Raw genomic sequence first — 22,171 nt, 5'->3', positions numbered from 1 at the left:
GCTCTCTGATCTTTTAGGCATCTTTCCTAATGTTGTATCTATGATTGTTAGGAGTCTATTTGCTAAGTTTGGAGTTGCTCTCTTTGATCTTTGGATCATCTTCTTCGATAATCAAGGTAAGGACAGTTAATTCCTTAACTACATAGATTACTTGTTCTCTGGTTTCTACCTTATGAAACTATGAGATTACTTACTGTTATTATAATTTAATTCTGATCTCTTACTGTGAGATCAGTAGCACTTGTTTATATTATCTTTTTCATTTTTCATGTTATATGAATTACCTATTATTGCCTAATCTAATTTTTCTTTTACATTCTCTTGTATATGATGAACTGTTGGTCGTATATGTTATGACTGATCTGAGAATGTGTTTGCTTAAGTTTGGTTTGGGATTGGGAAGTTGTCCTTTTGACACTTCTGTCCTTGGACATCGGAGGGAATAGTATGGGATGTTCTCCGAAGATGCCCATCGACGCTATCCCGAATCAATGGATGTCATACCTAGGGCTGTCTAGCAGTGTTTGGCTAGGATATACCCCTGTTATATCAGACCCGAATCGGAAGGGTATTGAGACCGAACGACCCGTGGTAGCAATGGGGATTCGTGGGCGCTCAAGACCGGTGAAAAGATCCGTGAGAGGACATGGATCACATTGTGGATACTCGAAAGAGGCCATTTATTGGAGGGTTGCATATGGCTAGACTTGGGCTCATGGGCGCTCAAGACCGGTGAAATGATCCGTGAGGGGACATGAGAGCTTCCCGTTTACCATATGTGGATAACCAATAGGGTTGATGAGTCTGTAGTCAGGGACTATTAGGACTCTAGTGGAAAGGATACCGGAAATGATCGTCAGGGACGAGGAATGGAAGTATCTGGACCTGAGTTGATGTAACTGAGTAGATGACTTGCATTGGGCTAGGCTTTTCCCTAACATGCGCCAATACTTATGCCAAATGGTTGTGAGAGAGTGTGTTGACTTAACCCCTACCATGGTTTGTCCCGAGGGATGCAGGACCCATTACCAACCGGCTGCCCAAGATACCTTAAATGGGTGAGGGAATCCAAGATATCTTAAATGGTTGAGGATGTGAGCGGACCTTCCCAAAGAAGTACGGTGCTATGACTTAAAGCATGTCTACCATAGAGACCAGCATACATAGAGTTAGATGCATACATTCATTACTTGTTTCATACTGCATTGCATCATGTTATGTTTTGCCACATGTTATCTACGATGTTATGGATTAACTTGCCTTACTGAGTTTCTTCGAAACTCATTCCTTTTTGTACATTTTCTTGTTAGATTATCCTGCAGGTATAGAGTATTATGACGAGCAGTACAGCGAAGCACAAGCTGATGAAGCGTATTACACGCAAAGTGCTGGCAACGATCAAGATTACTTTGATGATCCTCGGCGGATCAAGCTGCGTACTACTTTTGAGAACGGCATAGAGTTAGAACGGATTCATTGGATTGATGAAGTCCATACTTATGAAGACATTATCTATAAACTTGAAGACGCTTGATCTTAGTTTATTTCTTAGTGCATTTGTTTCAGTTGTAATCCCTTTTGATTTTCATACTACATTCCGCTATTTTTGGTAAAGTGAGTTTCCGCCTCACTTTATTCCTTTTTGATATCATTGGATATCTGGTATCTTTCCGCACTCTGATTATACTGATTGTTCATTTCTTGTTTTGAACCTTGTTTATAATATTAAAACTTGATTTATTTCCTGTTTATGATTATGTTATTGTATATGTGGGAGGATGATTTCCTCGATACTTGATCTTCAGGGCTGTGGATCACACTCCCGGGTATGCCAGTTAGGGTACCGGCTGGGGGGATGTGACACTAACTTTCCTTGTTAATTATTGGGTCATCCCCAAAGCTTTTCTTGACATGGTTAGTACTCTTTTATTTACTAGGGTGAATCTTTATTCACCCTAGCCTTTCCATGAGAGCCATGGTTAGTATATATTGAAACCTTAATCCTATGACTCAATCAAGAACCTATCTTTTGACCATGACTTGATACTTTGACCTTCTTGGGTCCTAATATGTTCTAGGATGCTCCCTTTTGAATTTCGGACCAATCAGACTTCAAACGAAGAAGTTATGATCAAATTAGGGTTTACAGCCCCGTATTGTCCCATTGGTCGACTGGGTCAGTAGACCAACCAATCGACCAACACAGACAGTAGCCTCAAAATAGCTCTGTTTGCTTCCGATTGACTTCTAATCTTCTAGGTCTTACTCCTAATCATTATTATATGCTTGTTTAGGTCTTAATTGCTAGTCTTGGACCTCTTCTACGGAATCCTTTAAAGATTACTTAACGTAAGGATGGTTGATCTCTAATAACCTAATATGCATGTCTACTTGTATTTTGTTTTAGAATTACATGATCATATCACTGCCGTAATTAGTTTCTTATAATCATATGGTTGCTGTAGTTCTTCAACAACAGTAGTACTTGTTATTATTATTCAATTGTTATTTCAATTATGAATGATTATATGTTGTATTAACAATTGTGCTTGTGAATGACTGATTGGGAATGTGATTGCCTAGGTTTTTTGACATCTACAATGTTCTAAAGCCCAAAAGATTATGTTTGCTGAACAGAAGTTGCAACATGGAGCTGACGCTTGGTGGACCTCCACTCGGCTTGTTTTGGAAGGTTTGCATGCGGGTGTTGTAACTTGGGATTTGTTCAAGGAAGCTTTCTGCATTAACTATTTCCCTGAGGCGGTGAAAGATGCGAAGGAAGCCGAATTATGGTTCTTACGCAGGGATCCTTGTCTGTATTGGAGTAGCAACAGAAGTTTGAGGAGCTTCATTTCTTTGCTCCAGACTCTGAAGCTTGACCTCGCCAAAGCGAAGAAGTTCTTTAAAGGACTACGCCCTGCCATTAAAGCTTACCTCACTGTCCAGCCTATAGTGAGCTATGCCCAAGTGGTGCAGAACTCGAAGTTGGAAGAAACTGAGAAGGAGAGTGCACGTGTGCAAAGGCCCTGGCAACCTAGGAACCCTGGTTTGGTGGATCGTAATGATCAGCGCTTTGTGACAGTTGCACCCTACCCCACTCCTGCTTTTTAGCCTAGGAGTGTAGGTTAGAGCCCTGGTTTTCAGCAGCCCGACCAGTTTAGACAGTATGGCGGGAATCGACCACCAGTGAATGCAAATGTTAGGCCTGTGAATGCAAATCCTAGGCCTTTGGGTCAGAAGCCCCGTGTTGTAGCTACTCCAGTGGGACCTAGCAATCTTGTTTGCTTTTTCTGTAAGCAAGCTGGTCATTTTGCTCGTGCTTGTCCGAAGCGACCTCGTCCAGCAGCTGCTCCTGTAGTGAAGAATGCTCCTGCTCCTCCCTCTAGTAGAGTGTTCAGTATTTCCAGTACTGAACAGGATGCAAGCCATGATGTGATTATAGGTACATTGTTAGTCGCTTCTATTCCTGCATTTGTCTTATTTGATATGGGTGCATCTCATTCGTTTATGTCATCTGCATTCATCAAGAAGACTGACCTAATGCCTGAGGATTTATCTAGTTGTTTATTGATTAGTACACCTACTAGTCCTATTGTGAAACTAGATAAAGGGTTAGTTAAATGTCCTGTGTTGATTGGTGAGAAGAACTTGAAAGCTAATTTGGTACTTCTTGACATGATGGACTTTGATGTCATTTTGGGAATTGATTGGTTGACAACCCACAAAGCTGTGTTTCTTTGTTCCTCAAGGAGAATTCAGTTCCAAATCTGTGGAAGTCCGGTCTTTGAATTTCAAGGTGAGAGAAGAAGGGTTTGTAAGAAGGTCCTATCTGCATTGATGCAAGTCTACGCCCTTGTGGATGATGCTTCATCTGAAGGCAAGAGTAAAGTAGAGAAAAGAGTTGACGAAGTCAAAATTGTCTGCGACTTTGTTGATGTCTTCCCTGATGATCTAGCGGGAGTGCCTCCAGATAGGGATGTTGAGTTTTCTATTGATCTCATCCCTGGTGCCGCTCCGGTATCTAAGGCTCCGTATAGGATGGCTCCTACTGAGCTGAGGAGTTACAAAACCAGTTGAATGAGCTCATTGATAGAGGTTTTGTACAACCTATTGTGTCACCTTGGGGAGCTCCGGTTTTGTTTGTCAAGAAGAAGGATGGTAGCATGCGTCTGTGCATCGACTACCGTGAGTTGAACAAGTGGACCATCAAGAATAGTTACCCGCTACCCAGAATTGATGATCTCTTCGATCAGTTGAAGGGTGCAGCAGTGTTCTCGAAGATTTACTTGAGATCTGGATATCACCAGTTGAAATTGAAGTCAAGTGATATCTTCAAGATAGCTTTCAGAACAAGGTATGGTCATTATGAGTTTAGAGTCATGCCTTTCGGTTTGACTAATGCTCTTGTAGTGTTAATGGACCTCATGAACTGAGTATTTCATGATGTGCTTGATAAGTTTGTGATTGTTTTCATCGACGACATTTTGATCTATTCGAAGAATGAAGAAGAGCATGCGAGCCATCTAAGTTTCACTTTACAAAGACTGCGAGAAAAGAAGCTATACGCCAAGTTTAGCAAGTGTGATTTCTGGCTCAAAAGAGTAGTATTCCTCGGCCATGTGGTTTCAGCTGAAGGTATTCATGTCGATCCTAAAAAAGTCCAAGCAGTGGCTGATTGGGAAAGACCGAAGACGGTTACGGAAATAAGAAGTTTCCTTGGATTGGTGAGTTACTACAGAAGATTTATTGAGAACTTTTCTCGGTTGACTGCTCCTATGACTAAGTTGACCAGGAAAGAAGAGAAGTTTGTTTGGTCTGACGCTTGTGAGAAGAATTTCCAAGAGTTGAAAGATAGATTGACAAGTGCCCCGGTTTTGACTATACCTGATAGTTCTGGCGGTATGACAGTCTATACTGATGCGTCAAAGATTGGTTTGGGTTGCATGCTGATGCAACATGGTAAGGTCGTAGCCTATGCTTCTCGGCAATTGAAGGATTATGAGCGGAATTACCCCACTCACGATCTAGAACTTGCCGTTGTTGTCTTCGCTTTGAAGATTTGGAGACATTACCTCTACGGTGAGAAGATTGCCATTTTCATGGATCATAAGAGTTTGAAATACTTCTTTACCCAAAAGGAGTTGAACATGAAGCAAAGAAGACGGTTGGAATTAGTCCGAATTATGATTGTGATATTCAGTATCACCTGGGTAAGGCAAACGTTGTTGTTGATGCTCTTAGTAGGAAGAATCAGAAAAAGACTTTGGATTTGAATCCTTTGAGTCAACCCTTGTTGTCTTCAATTGAGAGTTTTGATTTGGAAGTTGTGCCTGAGAATTCAAATTTTGTTCTTTCTACCATGACGGCAAGATCTAACCTCAGAGATAGGATTGTTGCCTTGCAGAGTTCTGATCATGAATTTAAGGACAAAGTTGAGAAGATTTCTTCGAGTCCTAGGTCGAACCCCGACTTCGGTATATCCATGGATGGTGCTTTATTGTTTAGAGGTAGACTGTGTGTGCTAGCAAATGAGGAAATTAAGAAGGAAATATTGAAGGAAGCACACCAGTCAGTCTTTACAATACACCCTGGAAGCACCAAGATGTACAACGACCTGAAGGAACATTTTTGGTGGATTGGTTTGAAGGCTGATGTTGATGATTTTGTTGCCAAGTGTGAGACTTTCCAGCTTGTGAAAGCCATTCATCAACCCCCATCTGGATTACTTCAACCCCTTCCTATTCCTAGTTGGAAGTGGGAGGATATCTCTATGGACTTCGTGACTAGCTTGCCTCGGACAAGTAAAGGCAATGACACTGTGTGGGTGATTGTTGATAGGTTGACCAAATCAGCCCACTTCATTCCTATGAAGATCGCTCATACTTTGGATAAGCTAGCTAGGCTTTATGTGGACAATGTGGTTCGTCTACACGGAGTGCCAATGAGTATTGTTTCTGAACGTGATCCTAGGTTCACCTCAAGGTTTTGGAACAGTTTGCAAAAAGACTTGGGACCCAATTGAATTTGAGTACAGCTCATCACCCACAGTCGGATGGACAATCTGAGCAAACAATTCAGACCTTGGAAGACATGCTCAGATCCTGTGTTGTGGATATGGGTGGTAATTGGGATGAACACTTAGCTTTGGTTGAGTTTGCCTATAACAACAGTTATCAAGCAACAATAGGCATGGCTCCATTCAAGGCTTTGTATGGTAATACTTGTAGGACACCATTGTACTGGACTGAGAAGGGTGAAAGAAAGGTCTTAGGCCCTGAGATGATTGAAGCTATGAGTGCGATGGTTGATATGATCAGAGAAAGGATTAAGTCTGCCCAGTCAAGACAGAAATCTTATGCCGACAAGAGAAGAATTTCAAGTTGGAGAGAAAGTTTTCTTGAAGGTTTCACCAATAAAAGGTGTAATGAGATTCAATGTTAAGAGAAAGCTTAGCCCTCATTTCATGTGAAACCCAGCCATAACCTTGACCTGGAAACCCTGTTGTTTGTAGGTCCGACAACCCGAAGTAAAGCAAGAAGTCAGCTATGGGCCATCCCAGTGGAAGACTTGGTGTTTGGCTTACAATCCATGAGTGTTGATGACAGTGTTCCATTTATGCAAACTGCACCCTGATGAAGATGGAATTAGTTGATAGACTTGGAGTACCCTCTGACTTGGTTCGAAGGCATTTCTACCTACTAGGTAAGTCACATGGTGTGTGTGCAAAACCCTTTTATGTTAGGATTTGATCTGAGCCTTCATTTCCCTATTTTGGACTTGCTTGTCCTGATTGGTCGACTGGGCCAGTCAACCAATCAATCAACCAATGAGATCTGATTTTGCTAATTAGGTCTTTGCTTGCTCTATTTAAGTCCAATCTCGAGTCTACTTCGTATTTTCTGCCTCCAAACTCTTCGGAACGAACCAAAGCCCTCTGCAAGTCATCTCCCTTGCATCCTTGTTGATTCTCTTGACGGATCTTCGTCAAATCTCGTGCTTTCTCACAAAAAGGTATGTGATCATCCTCTTCTATGTTTCATCTTTGATTCTCCATTACTTTTCTTTCCTTTTCTGACTGAGGACAGTAGAGATGATGTTGTATCTCTGTTGCAACTATCTCTTTACTCATTCCCTCTCTTTTCCTAAGGATCTAAAGCTTAGTGGATGATCTTCATCAAGATCATCACTCACTTTTGAAGGAAAACATGTATCTATTCTCTTTCCTTATTTAGATTGATGTTCTTCAGCCTTAGCTCTATTTCTCTAGAGAATCTATGCATGCTGTTCATGAATCCTTTGTCATATTAGTAATCCATCATCCTATTGTTTTTGTCCATGATTTTTACTATGAATTCTTCAAGAACCATGATTGATCTAATTATGGTAACTTTTTGTTTCCTAATTTGTAACTTGAAGACTTGATATGATTAGAGTTTTGAAGTCCTCTATATACTAGCATACTACCCTTGTAATTTTCCCCCTTGTTTGGTACCCTTTTGAACCACCAAATTCGGTTTTATATTCTAAAATCTCTGATTTTGAAGGCCACTGTCTCTGTTGGTCGACTGAGGCAGTAGACCAATCAATCAACCAATGAGGACAGCAACCTCATGTTTGGCTTGTTTTGGATGATTTGGTTTCTTTCCTTCTAGGTATCTTTCCTAATATGTTATATATACTTGTTTAGGACTTTCTTTCCAAATTTAGACAAGGTCTTACTTGATTCCCCAAGATCCTTTGCGAGTTATATAAGGTAAGGATGGTTATTTCCTTAACTACATAGATTGTATGTTCTAGTTTCTATATTTAAATCTTTGATTTATTTCCTTAAATAGATTCTTACAATGATATACTACTGATTCAACTACCTTGATTACAGTAGCATTACTTGTTTATGCAAAATTGATTCATGTATGATTTACTTACCAAATATATGCAAGTTGGATGTTATTATTGATTTCTTTCCATATAAGAAGTTACCATATATGTGATGTTATGGATTTATGTTTGTGCATGATTAAGTATGGTTTGGAAAGGAGAGGTGTCCTTTTGACACTTCTGTCCTTGGACAACTACGGGAATATTATGGGATGTTTCCGGAGATGCCCTTTGGTCACTTTCCTAAACTGTGGATGACATATTTAGGACTGTCTAGTAGTGTTTGGCTAGGATGTCCCGTTATGTCAGACCCTAATCGGAGGGGTATTGAGACTGAACGACCCGTGGTAGCAATGGGGATTCATGGGCGCTCAAGACTGGTAGCCAACCCGTGAGAGGACAGGAATCACATTGTGGGGGCCATTTATTGGTAGGGTTGCATATGGATAGACTTGGGCTCATGGGCGCTCAAGACCGGTAACCAACTCGTGAGGGGACGTGAGAGCTTCCTGTTTACCATATGTGGATGACCTATAGGGTTGATGTGTCCGTAGTCAGGGACTATGAGGACTCTAGTGTGAAGGATGCCGGAAAGGATCGCCAGGGGCGAGGAATGGACGTATCTGGATCTGACTTGATGTAACTAAGTAGGAGACTTGTATTTGGCTAGGCTTTGACCCTGACATGTGCTAGTACTTAGACCAATGGTGATGTGAGAGAGCGGTGACTTAACCCCCAACCATGGAATGTCCCGAGGGATGCCGGACCCACTACCAAAAGGCATTGTGAGATGAGACCTTCCTAAAGAGGTACGGTGCTATGACTTAAAGCATGTCTGCCAATAGAGACCAGCATACATAGAGTTAGAATCATATTGCATCATGTGTTTCATATCATATAGCATTTTACTCTACTTTAAAATCCTGCTATTTATGTTGTTATGGATTAACTGCCTTACTGGGTTTCTTTGAAACTCATTCCTTTTGTGAAATGTATTGTTAGATTTCTTTACTGGTTCTGAGTATCATGACTGCTCGTATGAAGAAGCGCAAGGAGAAGAGGCATATCTCCAGGAAGGTGATTTCTATCACATCCCCCCAGCCGGTACCCTAACTGGCATACCCAGGAGTGTGATCCAAAGCCCCGAAGATCAAGTATCGAGGAAATCATCCTCCCACATATACAATAACATAATCATAAACAGGAAATAATCATGGTTTAAATATTATAAACAAAAGATTAAAGTCAAGAAATGAATAATCAATATAATCAGAGTGCGGAAAATGATACTAGATATCCGAAGATATCAAAAGAAGTAGAGCGAGGTGGAAACTCACTCCACAGATACAACGGAACGTAGTATGTAAGCCTAAAAGGAATAACAACTGAAACAAAAGAAATAAGAAAGATAAACTAAACATAAGAGTCTTCTATCCTATAAATAACATCTTTAAAATAGTGGACTTCGTCAGTCCAACAGAGATGCTCCAACTCCACGTTACGTCTAATCGTAGTACGCAACTTGATCACTTGAGGGATCATCACAGAAATCTTGATTGTTGCCTATACTTTGCGTGTAGTACGCTTCACCGGCTTGCGCTTCATCGTACTGTCCATCATAGTAGTCAGTACCTGTAGAATAGTCTAACAAAACATTGTACAAAAGGGAATGAGTTTCGAAAGAAACTCAGTAAGGCAAGATAACTCATAACAACATAAATAACATGCAGCAAATCATAACAAGATGCAATGCAGTATGAAACAGATAATGTATGTATGCATCTAAACTTTATGTATGCTGGTCTCTATTGGCAGACATGCTTTAAGTCGTAACACCATACTTCTTTGGGTAGGTCACACATACGGCTCCGGTTGGTAGTGGATCCGGCATCCCTCTCGGACATTCCATGGCTGGGGGTTAAGTCACTGCTCTCTCACATCACAATTTGGTCTAAGTATTGGTGCATGTCAGGGTAAAGCCTAGCCCAATGCAAGTCATCTACTTTGTTACATCAACTCAGATCCAGATACTTCCATTCCTCCCCTCTCGGGATCCTTTCCGGTATCCTTCACACTAGAGTCAGCATATCCGACTCTCTCAAATACGGACTCATCAACCCTATTGGTTATCCACATATGGTAAATGGGAAGCTCTCATGTCCTCTCACGGATATAACTCACCAGTCTCGAGCGCCCATGAGCCCAAGTCTAGCCATATGCAACCCTCCAATAAATGGCCCCCACAATATGATTCCTGTCCTCTCACGGGTTGGTTACCGGTCTTGAGCGTCCGTAAATCACATTGCTACCACGGGTCGTTTGGTCTCAATACCCTTCCGATTTGGGTCTGATATAATGGGGACATCCTAGCCAAACACTGCTAGACAACCCTAGGTATGACAACCAATGATTCGGGAAAGCGTCGATGGGCATTTTAGGAGAACATCCCATACTATTCCCTCCGATGTCCAATGACAGAAGCATCAAAAGGACACTTCCCAATCACAAACCATACTTAATCAAACACATTCTCAGATCAGTCATGACATACACAACCAACAATTCATCATATAAAAGAGAATGTAACAACATAATCCGATCAAGCAGTAATAAACATCTCATATAAGCTTGAATAATGAAAAAGAATATGTAAACAAGTGCTACTGTACTTACAGTAGTACATCAGAAGTATAAAGTACAAGAACAGTAAGCAAACTCATAGTTTCAAAAAGTAGAAACCAGAGAGTATGCAATCTAGGTTATTATGAAATAACTGTCCTTACCTTGATTATCGCCGAAGATAATCCAAAGATCAAAGAGAGCAAATCCAAACTTAGCAAATAAACTCCTAACAATCATATATACAACATTAGGAAAGATGCCTAAAAGATCAGAGAGAAAACGAATCAAATCGGGCAAAAAACGAAGCTACTGACTCCTTTAGTCGAGTGCTTGGTAGACTGGCCAGTCGACCAAGCAAGTCAATACGAAATTGTACAAACTGCTTTGGCCATAACTCCTTCGTTTGAAGTCGGATTGATCCGAAATTCGAAGGGGAACTTCCTAGGATGTATTAGAATCATATGGGAAGATAAAATCATCAAGTCATGGTAAAAATATGGGTTGTTGATTTAACCCAAGAAACTAGGGTTTCAATCTTTATGGCTCTCATGAAAAGGTTATGATCACAGGATGAAAGGGAATAATTTATTTGGTCAAAAACAACAAGAAAATCATTCAATGATCAAGGTTAGATTAACATAAATATTACCCATGAGGTTCCCCTCGCATGGGAGGTTACCAAAGTTTTCCAGAAATCAAACAAGGGTCAGGGTTTCAAGAATTAATCCGGCTAGGGTTAAGATCATGACGATGATCATAGATCTCAAAGAATAGAATGAGATCATGGAATAGATGGTTGCAAGATTGCAGCATCTTCTTCCTGATCTCAACCAAGAACAAGATCGAAGAAAATAAATTCGCAATGTTGAAGCGATTACTAACCTGGAATTGGCAGAACAGCGATGAGAGGCTTCACATCTGCAGAGGAGTCTTCGAAATCACCAGAGAGAGTTCCGAAGAGGTCTTCTCACGTTCAAAAAGTGTTTAGGAGGCAGCCGTAACAAAGAAACACGAAGTAGGGTTTAAATATAAGTGAAAAACCCTAAAATTACAATTTCTCAGATTTGGCAATCCTTTGGTCGAGTGCTTGGTTGAGTGGTCCAGTCGACCAAGGCAGACAGTAAGGCCAAAATTGGGAATTGGAGGATCAAATGGGCTCTAAACCTTATGGGCTTTTGCACACACATCAAGTGACATATCTAGTGTGAGGAAATACCTTCAAACCAAGTCAGATAATACTCCAAGTCCTTCAACTAATCTCATCTTCATCAAGCTGCAGCTTCCTTTCCAAATCTGCACAGACTTCCAAGTATGGAACTCCATCATCAACATCCATGGGTTTAGAGTCAAACACCATGTCTTCTACTGAGATGGCCCATAGTTGGCTTCTTCCTTTACTCCGAGTCTTCGGACCTAAAAACAACCGGGTTACCGGGTCAAGGTCAGGGTCAGGTTAGGGTTGGGTTTCACAATTGCAGTTACGACAATTACACTGAAGATTCCGCGGGTGGTTATGCTGTGTACGATGCTTAGTCCGACCATAGAGTGGAAGTGCCCTTGCGCCATTTTTGAGATTTATACTTATAGAAATGTTGTCTATAAGATTGAGAACAATTTAGTTACTTATTGTACCTGCTACTGGGATTAGTTTTCATCCCTTTTCCTTTTCTTTTTAGAACTACTTTTCCGCTGTTTATGGAGTGAGATTCCGCCTCACTTTAATTATTGATTTAGACATTTTGATTGTCTTTCGTACTCTGATGATATATGATTTATTCTTTCCTTAGGATCTTTTGATTATACTTGTACATTGATTATATATGTTCATGATTATGTTATTGTCTATCTGGGAGGTTGATTACCTCGATACTTGATCTTCGGGGCTGTGGATCACACACTCGGGTATGCCAGGTAGGGTACCGACTAGGTGGATGTGACACTCAGAGTGTTACCTTCCATGGAACAGCGGGCAGATGATGGATTCGGCTCGGATTATCGGTCTCATTGTGGGCCGAAACATCATGCTGAAGGCCAGACATCATCATAGGATCACAGTGATGGAGGCCACAGTCATCTATCGTATCTACATGGGATTCCAGATCGACTTGTCCTACATCATACAGAACGTCATGATAGACCTGGTGCGCGTCCTAGTATGAGGAACCTATGCTTTGGGAGATTACTGACATTAGTCTTCTAGCACTTCGGGGTGAGTCTAAAGGGCGCAGATGTAGTCACTGGAGCACTGGGGTATACGATCGGGACGAGGACCATCAGGCAGATGAGGCTTACTCAGACTATGAGATCTCCAGGTCCAGAGGGTGAGGAGGATGTTGATACTGAGGAGGATGAGGAGGAGGTTCCAGTAGATGAGGGTGATGTTGGTCCAGATTCTAATGATCAGGCAGAGGAGGATACTGAGATGCATGAGGCTGATCCAGAGCATTATGAGATTCCCAGATCATCACATTTTGAGACTAGAGGTCCTTCACACTCAGTTCCAGAGACTTCAGATTTGGGTGCACAAATGAGATCAATGACTTCCATGCTAAAGATGATGGAGGTCAGACAGGAGCAGATGTACAGTGTTATGGAGTCACGGCAGGAGCGGATAGAGTCTCAGATTACTCAAATGGCCGAGGACTTCAGAGCATTCAGAGATCAGAGTAGAGCACCTAGATAGATTGTACTTAGGATTTTCCATTATGCTTTATCAGATGTAATCTTTGTAAACTTTTCTTAAAATTAATGAAGTTCATTTTGTTTCTCTTTATTATTGTGTATTATGCACTTTCCTTTATTGTATTATATGACATTAGTTAAAGTATAATTATTTTGTATTATTCAAAAGATTCAGTTATGCTTCATTAAGTAAGTATCTAATCCAAGTGTTCTATTATTCACTTCTAAGAATAATTTGAGTCACTTCTGGATCTATAACTCAGGAATGTTCCGTTATTGTTTTTTGTGGTTAGGATTTCCTTGAACTTTGGGCTCTAATACCCCTTTGTCACATCCACCCAGCCAGTACCCTATTTGGCATACCCGGGTGTGTGATCCACAGCCCCGAAGATCAAGTATCGAGGAAATCATCCTCCCACATAAGCAATAACATAATCATGAATAGATAAAATCAATGTGCAATAATAATAATCAAGAGATCTAAATAAGGAAAGAATAAGATTATATAATATTAGAGTGCAAAAGATAACAGGTAATATCTAATCAAAAGAAGTAGAGTGAGGCGGAATCTCACTCCACTAGTGCAGCGAAAAGTAGCTCAAAAGAAAGTACAATTGTTCCCAAAAAGAGAAAGTAAACAAAACTAAACTTAAGAGTTTTCAACTTTATAAAGAATATCTTTATAACTGTAGACTTCTGAAATCAGGCACAAACACTTCCACTCCACTGTCGGGCTAATCATAGTATGAAGCATGATCACACGAGGGATCTTCACCGTAATCGTCGTAACTGCTATTACCTTGCATGAAGTATACTTCTTCACCTTGCGCTTCCTCATATGGACCGTCATAGTATTCAGAACCTGTAGAGAAGTCTAACAAAAGATATTGTACAAAATGAGTGAGTTTCAAAGAAACTCAGTAAGGCAAGTTAAATCCACAATAACATAAATTACATGATTACAGAACATAACATGATGCAATATGATATGAAACAGAAAACTAACTCTATGTATGTTGGTCTCTATCGGCAGACATGCTTCAAGTCATAGCACCATACTTCTTTAGGAAGATCTCATCTCACAACGCCTGTTGGTAGTGGGTCCTCCATCCCTCGGGACAATCCATGACAGGAGGTATAGGTCACTGCTCTCTCACATCACCATTGGTCTAAGTACTAGCGCATGTCAAGGTTAAGCCTAACCAAATGCAAGTCTTCTACTTAGTTATATCAACTTAGTTCCAAATACGTCCATTCCTCGCCCCTGGCAATCTTTTCCGGTACCCTTCGCACTAGAGTCAACATAGTCGCTGACTACGGACTCATCAACCCTATTGGTTATCTACATATGGTAAACGGGAAGCTCTCATGTCCTCTCACGGATATAACTCACCAGTCTCGAGCGCCGATGAGCCCAAGTCTATCCATATGCAACCCTACCAATGAATGGCCCCCACAATATGATTCCTATCCTCTCACGGGTTGGTTACCGGTCTTGAGCGCCCATGAATCCCCATTGCTACCATGGGTCGTTCGGTCTCAATACCCTTCTGATTCGGGTCTGATATAACAGGGTATTCCTAACCAAACACTGCTAGATAGCCCTAGGCATGAAAATCAATAATTCGGGAAAGCGTCGATGGGCATCTTCGGAGAACATCCCATACTATTCCCTCCGATGTCCAAGGACAGAAGTGTCAAAAGGACACCTCTCAATCCCAAACCATACCTAATTAGTCACATTCATCAATCAGTCATAACGTACACAACCATTGTCTCATCACATAGAAACATATATAATGACATGATCAATCTCATACATAAGTGACAATAAAAGACATTGATAATCAAAAGAATTCATACATGTAATGCTACTATAGTTGTAGTACCTACATCAGTAGAATCACAACAAGATATTACATTTATGGTAGTGAATCCAAATGAATCCGAATATAGAAACTAAGATTCACGCAATCTACGTAATTATGGAAGTAACTATCCTTACCGTGTATAGCTTTGAGAATATTCGAGGATCAAGGAGAATGATTCTAAACTTGGCAAGAAGATCCTAAACAATCATAGGTAACATATTAGGAAAGAGATCTAAAAGATAGAAGGTCAAACCAATCAGATTAGACCAAGAACAGAGCTTCTGTCTTCATTGGTCGATTGATTGGTCTACTGACTCAGTCGACTAACAGAGTCAGTAAGGTACATAAGTGATGTTTCTGATCCAAAACTTGATTTACATGATCCGAAACATCACCAAACTTGGAGGAGACCTCAATGACAGTATCCTAACATTAAAGAGTAAGTCTAAACACCAACATTGATCAAAACACAAAGATACAAATTTGGAAACAAAACCTTCCATAAAAGTAACAATTAGGGTTTTCGATGAAATCGTAGTATGATCATGAAATGAAAACCATAGGTGAAGGAATACTCATTCTAGTAAAGAATAAGCCGAGACCATACACTAATCAACCAAGAAAAACAGATCTAAAAATGATAAGGATCAAATCAAGAAATTGGGTTAGGATTAGACATTGTTTCATGATGATTCCACAATGATCATGGCGAAGATCATCATGAAACCATAAAACAAAGATCACAAGAAGATTTTAGAAGGGATGGTTGCAAGAATGCAGCATCCACTTCATAATCCCAAACACAAAGAAAAGGAAAATCAGAGATGAGGAAAAAGATGGGAGAGATAACCAACCTGAGAAGCAAGAAGATGAAGGATTGCTTGAGTTCTTGCAAGATTATCACCAAGAATGCAAAGAGAGGCTTGGAAATGAGTCTTCACACGTCTCAGAGGGCTTAGGAGGCAAAGGAGATGAAATAAACTCGAGCTTGCACTTAAATAGAGCAACCAAGACCTAATCAACAAAAATAGATCTGGTTGGTCGATTGGCCCAGTCGACCAAGCAGGACAGCAAGGCCAAGACAGGGAATTGAAGGTCCAGATCAAATCCAAACTTAAAGAGCTTCTACACACACATCAAGTGACTTACCTAGTATGTAGAAATGCCTTCGAACCATGTCAAATAACACTCCAAGTCCATCAACTAAACTCATCTTCAACTAGGTGCAGTTTCCTTTTTTAGTTCTGAACTAAGTTTCCATATATGGAACACCATGATCAACTTCCATGGATTCTAGGTCAAACACCAAGTCTTCCACTGAGATGGCCCATAGTTGACTTCTTCCTTTACTTTGGGTCATCGGACCTACAAACAACAGGGTTTCGAGTCAAGGTCAGGGGTTAGGATAGGGCTGGATTTCATAGTATCTCCATTCCAATTATTGCACTGATATTTGGGGCCCCTCTCCGTCACCATCTACGCAAGGTTACAGTTATTATATTTCTTTCTTTGATGATTACAGCAGATTTACATGGATTTTTCCACTTGTACGTCGTTTTGATGCAATTTTAGTATTCAAGCAATTCTATTATTATGCAGCCAATGTCTTTAATTCCAAGATTCAAGTTTTTCAATCTTATGATGCCAAGGAATATGAATATTTTTATCATTTTTTTAAAGAGAATGGTATATCTCATCAGTATTCATGCCCACACACTTTTGAACAGAATGGGAGAGCGGAACGGAAGCATAGACATATAGTAGAAACAGGCCTCGCTCTTATGGCTCATGCTTCAGTCCCCCTTATTTTCTGGCCAGCCGCCTTTGAAACGGCCGTCTTTTTAATTAACAGAATGCCTACACCGGTACTTGGGAATAAATCTCCATTTCAGGTGTTATATCACAAAGATCCAGATTTTTTTTATTTCTCAGAATATTCGGATGTGCATGTTTTCCTTGGTTACGACCTTATAACAAAAACAAGCTGCAATATCGCTCCAGGCAATGCATCTTTCTTGGATACAGCAACTCACACAAGGGGTATGTATGTTATGATCCAACTCTTGGCCGATCATACATCTCTAGACATGTAGTTTTTGAGGAAACCAAGTTTCCCTTTGCAACTCAACCTCTTAACCACCCTTCCCACTCTCACTCCACTCCCACCATAGTTACAGTTGACAATCTCTTTTCAAATTCAAATTTTGAATTTTCCCACCCCACCCGAACTTCGAATTCAAATTCAAAATTTGAACTCTCCTTTCCTAGTCAAAATTCAAATTCAAATTCAAAATTTGAAATTTTGGAAACTCTATCACAACCTCTCCCTGCACCGGAAACCTTAGCCCATAACCCACCCGAAATCCTAGCCCATAACTCACCTGCACCATCCCAACCAACTCAACCTTACCATGTGCAAACCCGATCCAAAATGAGTCATCCTAAACCCATCTCTAAACTAAACCTCCTAGTCACCTCTTTTGTTGATAATCCTGAAATAGAACTCACCTCATATACCACTGCCAATAAAGACCCCAAGTGGAGGCTTGCTATGAGTGACGAATTTGATGCTCTCTTACATAATGGTACTTGGAGTCTAGTTCCTCATCAGCCTCACATGAATTTGATTGGAAATAAATGGGTTTACAGAATCAAACGAATCAGTGATGGCTCTATTTCACGTTATAAGGCTCGTTTGGTCGCCAAGGGATTTTATCAATGTGAAGGAATTGATTATTTTGACACTTTTAGTGCCGTTGTCAAACCTACTACCATACGCTTGATTCTATCGCTAGCAGTTGCCCAAGGATGGACTCTTCGCCAATTGGATGTTCAAAATGCATTTTTAAATGGTGAATTATCTAAAGAGGTTTACATGGTTCAACCACAGGGTTTCATTGATCCAGAGAGACCTACTTATGTATGTCACCTTCAGAAAGCTTTATATGGTTTAAAACAGGCCCCTAGGGCATGGTCTCATCGGCTTGGTAGTTATTTACTCACTTTGGGATTCTCACAGTCCTCATCTGATACGGCACTATATTTTCGTACTTCAGCACATCAAATAATTTATCTTCTTGTATATGTGGACGACATTGTCCTCACTGGATCTAGTTCTTCTGAGGTTAATTCTGTCATTATGGCCATTGGCAAGGAATTCACCATCAAAGATCTTGGTGAGTTAAACTACTTTTTAGGGGTCGAGGTCACTCGCTCATCTCATGGTTTATATCTTTGCTAGTCAAAATATTCTTCAGATCTTTTGCGAAGGTCCAATATGCATGAAGCAAAATCAGTAGCAACCCCGACCTCCATCACCAAAGCAACAACTGAGGAACCTCCCCTCTATGATAATCCATCCCAATATAGAAGTACAATGGGTGCCCTTTAGTATTTGACTCTCACACGCCCTGATATAGCATTTGCTGTCAATAGGGTTTGTCAATATATGCATCACCTTGCAATTGATGATTGGGCTGCAGCTAAGCGAATTCTTCGTTATCTAAAAGAGACCCCATCCCATGGAATTCTATTTCGGCCAACAACTAATCTTTCTCTCACTGCCTTTAGTGATGCAGACTAGGCCGGTTCAACTATTGATCGACGATCTACAAGTGGTTATTGTGTGTACTTGGGCCCTAACTTGATCTCTTGGAGTTCCAAGAAACAACCCACTGTGGCCCGTTCCTCTACAGAATTAGAGTACAAAGGGGTTGCTAATGCTACTGCTGAGCTGATATGGTTACGTCAGCTACTGCTTGAACTTGGGGTCGTCACTTTTGCACCAACTTTATACTGCGATAATATTGGAGCTACTTACCTTGCTGCAAATCCGGTCTTTCATGCACGAACCAAACACATTGAGATTGACTATCATTTTGTTCGTGAACAAGTCGCCACCAAAAATCTTTCACAATTCGTTCCCACAGGAGACCAAATCGCAGACATTCTCACCAAAGGCTTATCTTCTCCAAGATTTAAATTTGTAAAGTCCAAGCTCACTATCTGTTCTCAACCAATGACCTTGCGGAGGAGTGTAAAGGATAAGTCTCTGAATTCAAATTCAAATTAAAATCCACCGTAATTAGCTCTATCCTCGATTGATCTTATCTCCATCCGATTAAGAAGAGTTTTGATTTATAGTTAAAGTATCAACAAGTTGTAGAGTTCGATTGTAAACAAGTTGTAGTTCAAACTCAATTATTTGAATTCAAATATTTGAATTGTAATTCATATAATATTAATATATATCTCCCACTCACTAATCTGAGTGTGGAAGAATTCTCTCTCAAACGAAATTCTAACTGTTAACATAGTGAATAGCAAAAAAATTAGGGATATAGTTACCTACAAAGCCTAATTAATTGTTGGTGCTATTTCTGCCGATCGCCTCAAACCGTAGTTTTCCGCACCGAACTCCTCAGATCTGATTCGGTCTGGTTTGCTCTTTGATTGATCAACCTCTCACTCCTGAAAAAGACAGAATACCAGTAAGAAACGGAGCCGATCGTCTTGATCGGCGTCTCGTCTCCGACGATTTAGTCAGTATGGTGTCGATGATGTTTTCAGAGCTCTCTGGAGCTTCTAAAATGCTAGTAATGGAGTTCAATCAGAGTGAGCTTAGAGTTTTGGTTGATCCTAGAGACTTACCTTTTTTCGGATCTTCCCTCGCTTTTATACTTGCATTTTCGCTTATAACACTCTTTCAATCATAACCGTCGGATCATCGCTCCTCTTTGGACGTCGCTGATCATCCTTCCTTTATCTCTCAATCGAACCCAATTAAGATTGGTTTGACCGGTATGAACCGGCAGTGGACATATTAGTTACAACATAAGCCCCCAAGCCTACTGATCAGGTTAAACCTAAATGAGACTCTGATCAGTAGGCTTTATCCTTTTCACCAAGATCATACAGTATTCCTTGTCCAGCTATTACGCCTTTTCCCCAGGTAATCCTCGATTTCTTCAAAACCTTGATGACGAGATATCATATCATATCATCATTATCTTGAAAATCAGCTTATAACCATGTCCCTCATGAAATCATGTCCTTTGCATCGGTTGAAATTATATTACTGTACTCAGCCCCCAAGTTATCTTAAAACCGGCTGAAATCACTGTCTTGTCAGACCTTTTATGAATTTTCAAATATAACTTTTTAGCTTCCTTAACGTTACCGCCGCTTGATCACTAATTTCGTCTTTTTCCCATGCATTACCATCATATTGTTCCCTTGCCTTTTCACACATCATCTTCATTCTTTTCAATCTTTGTTTTCATACGTTAGCCGATTGATCCCACGCGTCGGTTACGAAAGGTAATGACCATTGATTTTGGACCATCGTGTATTTCCCCCTCCTTTCAAGAAATCCTCTCTCATTCTTTATATATATCAGTCAACTGTCACCTGTTCCTTTCCGTACTCTGCTCTTCTTCTTCACGAATCATCAAACATACCTATCTGCCATCTCCTTTATCACTCTTTTTCAGATTTTACCTTTCCAATTTTCTTCTTCTTCCTTTCTTGTCTCCGCCATGGATCCTGTTTCCAATCCTTCAGTACCCAGTACCTCTGCTCAACCCGATATACCTCTAAGCAGCGACCAAATGAAAAACGTGTCTGGTGCTTCCTCCTCTCAGCATAATCCTTCAGACTGGAAACCTGTTCCGTATGCTCACAATGAAGCCATTCTTCTTTATACTCCTGTCAACATGTCCAGAGAAAAAATGGACCCAAAGCATGCTGGTCCTGAGTAGTATCCCACCAAAATAAAGAAATCCCATCTGGATTCTTATTTGGAAAGTTACCATTTTCCTTCTGATGCTAGAATATGGGTTCCTGACTCCTCCGACCGTCCCTACTCAGTTGATCCAGGTGTTATCACCATCTACCTTGATCACCTTAATTCAGGTTTTAGAATCCCCCTGATTCCCGTAGTTCAATCTTTATTGGACTATTATCATGTCTGCCCTTCTCAGCTTACTCCAAATAGTTGGAGACTAGTTTACTGTTTTTTTGCGTTTATTCTCCAGATGAATCGTGTCCCATCTGTTGACCTTTTCAGAAATTATTACACCTTGAAAGTATCCCACGAATGCGGATACCTTCACTTTGCCAGAAGGACCTGCATTGTGAGTGAACTGGGAAGAGAATCCAAAATTTTCATTGATTCTTCCATTCCCCATGACAACAAGCAATGGCGAGAAAAGTACTTCTTCTGTGCCATTCCAAATCCAAACTTCCGGTCTCGATGGTGCTTACATTCCTTGGAATCCTTATCTCCTCTGAAAGTACGTCATGTACTTACTGAATATGACCGAATAACCTGGAGTATGATTCCCACTGGAACTCCCATAGATGCGGCCAAGTTGAAGACAGATGCAGGTCTCATTAGTCACGGCCTTTTTCCAGGTAAAGATAATAACTGTTGTATATTTCTTTCTTTTTGTAATCCTTACTCATTATCATATATTTTTACCATCAGAAGTAATTGCTCATCCAATCCCTAATGTTGCTGATCTCCGAAGAAGTGCTTCAGAGGAAAAGAAATCCGATTCTAGGGTTATTAAACCCTCCAAGAAAAGGAAACACACTGCTTGTCATCCTTCAAAAAGAAAAACTGTTGAAAAAGATTCCCCTGACCAAGAGAAAACCATCCCGGCTCAGAAAAGTGCCATCAGAGAAGATACCGATGTGCAAATTGTGAAAACAGATTGCAAGTAAGACCCCTGGTCCCAAGATGAGGACCTCCAGAACCTCCAATACACCGAGATGCGCGACTTAGGTCTACGAGTCCAGTTTCCGACCAGGGCTCGTCTGGTTCAAAGAAGAAGAAGAAGAGAAGAAAAGAAATTCATACTGCCCCCCACGAAGTTCCCACTGTTGAAGATAGTCCATGTGAAGAAATTCCCCACGATACTTCCGTCTTCCCAAAAAAAATGGTTGAGGATGAAGGTCAAGGTAAGGATTTATTTGACTATTCTTCTGACCATCTGAAGAGAATTGCTGAAGACATATTAATACATGCTGCAGGTGGTATTATTGAGGAAATAGCTGACCAATTATGTGATGAAAATGCTGAGGCTCCTGTCTCTCCCTTGGATGTTGTTGTCGAG

The sequence above is a fragment of the Hakea prostrata genome, chromosome 7 (genome assembly GCF_041222555.1).
Source record: "Hakea prostrata isolate BN-2017 chromosome 7, UWA_Hpros_2, whole genome shotgun sequence".
NCBI lineage: Eukaryota > Viridiplantae > Streptophyta > Magnoliopsida > Proteales > Proteaceae > Hakea > Hakea prostrata.
This window is presented reverse-complemented; position numbering follows the sequence as displayed.